General features: G+C 36.3%; 1 protein-coding gene across 1 annotated transcript in view; it reads left to right on the top strand.

Annotated features, from left to right (window-relative positions):
• CDH8 (cadherin 8) overlaps positions 1 to 4,288 on the top strand; it is a 300,666-nt gene that overhangs the window by 160,860 nt on the left and 135,518 nt on the right.

The following is a 4,288-nucleotide window of genomic DNA, read 5'->3' as shown; positions in this document are numbered from 1 at the left end:
TCTTAATCCTCCTACCAGGGTTTGCCTTGTTTTCCACACCTCCCCACCCCGACTCCCCAGTGCCGGATTGAAAATCTCCATTGGGTTAAACTCATGGAGAATGGACTGTTCTCATTAATTGCATTTTTCTGAATAGATTTTCAAAAGAAAGTTCTAGGGAAGCTCTTCTAAAATGTGTTTGTTTACATTCCGTTCTCTGAATCTACTCTGCAGTAAACGTTGCTGAGAACTGACAGGACAGGCTCATCCTCCTGAACACCAATCGTGCATGTGTTTTTATTTCTTTTCAGTGTTAGCACCTCCCGTTTTCAAGGGAAAAAGTTTGTCCTGGGAAAGATTGTGTTAGTTTATTCAAGAGTAACTAGTTAAAGAGTCTAAGTATAAACCCTAGAATGATGATTACAAAAGTCAGAGCTAACAGGTGTAATGGCGTTTGTTGTACCAATTCCAAGTCAGAGCCTGAAATTTTCATTAAAAAAATAATTAAGTCCATTTTCTTTTTTGTGACATTATTTAGCCAATACCTGCATCCAAGAATTTTACTAACTGCCCCAGAAGGCAGCATTTGTTATACTGCTTGTATAAAGTTGAAAACTCTTAATTTATTACTCAGTTATTGTAATGAAAGTTTCAACATAATTATTTTAGCTTCTGAACGCATTCCTGGGCATCGAGAATGTGTGACTATAGCACGTGGGGAGACGTGAGCACTACCCTTGCTTGCATGACTGCCAAAAAAGAGGGACAAGGTTCATGTCTTGAGCAATTGGAAGCTATTTAAAATTAGCAACATCAAAAGGTGTTTTAAACTAGCTTATTTTGGTAAAAAGGGTGTAAGGATCTCCTATCTGCTGTTTAAAAATCAAAGTTGAAAATGAATAAAAATGCCATTTAATTGAGGATTTTAATAACTTTTTTGCATGTGTTCGTGGGTCAAATGTTTGGCTTCCAAAATCTGAGAGGAAAAATAGCCTAATTGCTACATTTTCTGCTCTGCATTGACTGATATTTAATAAACAACAATTTTTAAAATATGGACGTTCTCTCATCCACAAAAGAAACAGCCTAAAGCTACTAGTGCTTGGGAGAATATGTGAGCCAAAGCAAATAATTCAGAAAGAAGAAACAGAAGGAACTTTTAAGGTAGTTTTTAAGCATATATCTAAGAGCTTATATCTTGAAATATTTATTCAAGTGGAATGATCTACCTTTTGAATAGGAATTTTTAAAAATTAAGTAATATGTATAGATACTCCCCCGCAGGATGGGGAAAAAAAAAAAAAAAAAAAAAAAGGAGGAGGGCCAAGGGCACTGGTATTTTTTCTTGTCCTGCCTTCACAGCCATAAAGTGGCAGGAAAAATGTTCCAGAAATTCTGACTGATTTTCTAGTGAGTTACTACTAGGTATGAGATTGAGATTAGAGGCAGGAGCTCAGGCAAAGCAAGAGCTGTTCATTATACATTTGTGTTGAAACCAAATAAGTGTGCTGCATGATCTAAAGAGACCTTGGAGAAGCTCCCTGCTCACCTTAGAAATCAGGAGGCCTACTCCCAGCATTGTATAAGAGAAGAGGAAGTATGAAGGCTTCCAGATATGCAGCTTCTCAGCTGGGTCGTTTTAAGCAACTCACTTAACTGAATAGGTATTATTCTCATTTTTATAGATAAGGAAATACATCCCTACTCTGCTATCTCAAGGAGCGGTCCCTGGGACAGCAACATGTTATTACTTGAAATACTTTTGAACTATAAATATCTTTGTAAGAACGACATGCTAGAAACATGTTTGACACTTGGATAAAGAACCAGTATCCTAACCATATCTTTTAGGATTTTGGTAGGAATCGGGTGATTGAGGAGAGTGTAACAAAAGAACTATTGACCAAGATATGGCTAAGTGAAGAGAGACCATCAAGGGATAGGGAAGCACCCCAAAGCTAGTGAGAGAAGTACCAACATCATCCCTAGGCCTGCAGGATCAAGGGAAAGGGGCAGCTATTGGATGTCAGTTATGCTCTAGCAACATTCCAGGATAATAACCATAGATTGTCCAAACATGCGATTGAGGTACTTGGTGTGAGGATGGGTCATCCTGTTTCATCCTCATGGTCCCCTAGGGTGATGTATATTGGTGGAGTCGAACACAAAGCCAAAAAGTAAGCAAGTTGATTGAGACAATCCATAAAAGTAGCTCTCTCATGCCAAGAGCAGTTGAAGAATGCTGGGAAGTGAATCTGGAGGAGTGAATGGAGAATGTTCAGCACTCCATCCACCACCCGAAAGGCATTAAAATACATTCTGGTTGGGAAGGAAAAAGGGGAAGGGAAACATCAGAGTTGGGTAACTACTGTGTGCCAAGAACTTTTCATGAATGATCTTACATAATTGTAGAATACCCATTACAAGAGGTTGATTGTTGTGTCCATTTGACAGGATCCTGATGGGTTAAATAACTTGTTCATGGTCATAAAGCTAGTAAATGTGAGAATAATATAAGAAACCAAAGTTGCCTGACTTCAATATGAGAGAGCATTCATAAGGAGACTCAAATTTGTCAATAGACAAGTAGTACGAAGCTGTATACCTCTATAGTGAAGTGGCATAAACATTTCTGTAATCAGTGGAGACCCAGAAAGCTCTTCTTGTACCATCTAAGCAAAGATCTCTATCATGATGCTTCACTCACATTCTGCTATCACTCACAGACAGAAACCCAAGTATGTTATTTTCAATTGAGCCTCAAAACTATTTTAATTCCAAGTGAGAAACATCAGTATTTTTTTAATTTACACTCTAACAATACATTATAAAAATCGTGAGAATAATGAGTACCAATCTTCTCCAACTCCAAGAACATCAAAAAATATTTTCTACTGAACTAACCTTAGAGGACTCATGTATAGACCTCAGCCCATGAACTTCTTTGGAAACAGTTGCTATCTTCTTCAAGGAATTATATCAGTTTTCTCTGATTATTAGAAGCGCCATGTCAAATGCCAAAGTCCAATGGATAGCTTTGATTCACAATGAGCTTAGAATGTGGTGGTATCTAAATTTTATAAGTACTCATGTAACTATCATGGGAATAAAACAATTTTCTATTTTTTTCTGTTGGAATTAGGCTCATAATGAAAAAATGCTGAATTCTGAAAATATGAATATAGATAGCAGAGTAGCTATATTGGTATCCCATCATGCTAATGATGAGGTTTTGTTATTGCCATTGCTCTTTTTTGCTCATATTTTTATTTTCTCCTCAATATTGCCTCACAGTGATACAAGTCTGAATGATTGCTATTTTCTATTTCTCTTTATTTATGTTTTTGTTTATAACCTTACAAGTATGATCTATTGAGTTATACTATGATATGATCAAATCCTGAAACAAACCATTGTATTGAAAGAAATTATTGTATTAAACATTGTTTTCAAATACACATGGTTATCCAGTTGAGTGCTCTCTGAATGGGAAGGTTTGATATAAAAGTTACGTCAAGTTCTAATAAAGTGCGTAAGAATGCACAGCTCCTCCTGGAGCCTGCTCGCTGCCTGGGTGGATTAGATTTCCTTGGGCACTCTTGCGTCTCGCCTGCTACTCAAATGATTCAGGGACTTGAAGTCTTTGCAGACCTTTTACAGGAAGATGATTTAATTAAAGCATATGAGTCCAAAAAAGAAAGAAAGAAAGAAAAACAAGATTACATCATAAAGGTCCCATAGAGCGGCTCATTCTCGATTTGAATCAAACATCTATAATATCCCTGGGTTAGAAGTAAGAGGAGAATTATCTTTAATTTGAACAGTTTTCTTTCATTTGGGCCAGAGATGTGTAACACACATTCATTCAATAGGAGAATATTAGGCTAGTCACAGTAGTTTTTATTGTAGGATTTTGGCAATATGGGGGGGCATCTTATGACAGAGTTAAGGAAAAATGCAGGACACAGAAAATATAGTATTATCGATTGTTCTTGCAAATGGAAAAAATTGTAAATAACTGCAATATCCATTAATATGGGAATACCCAAGTTAGTCATAGTACGTTCATAAATGAACAATTATGCACCTGTAAGATACAATGAGCTGGATCTCTATGTGCTAACAAGAAAATATCTCAAAGATATATATCCTTTGCATGAATAAAAAAAGTTCTCCAACATACCTATACCATGATTAAATCTGTGGTTAAATGTTTACATATGCATATGCACATCTGTATGCATATACACATAATGGCCTTGGAATTATACACATAGGTTAGTAATATTTATCTATGAAAAGGAATGTA

This window comes from Pteropus alecto, unplaced genomic scaffold, assembly GCF_000325575.1.
Source record: "Pteropus alecto unplaced genomic scaffold, ASM32557v1 scaffold42, whole genome shotgun sequence".
Lineage (NCBI taxonomy): Eukaryota > Metazoa > Chordata > Mammalia > Chiroptera > Pteropodidae > Pteropus > Pteropus alecto.
The sequence above is the reverse complement of the archived record's forward strand: the minus strand, read 5'-3'. Positions and strand labels throughout refer to the sequence as shown.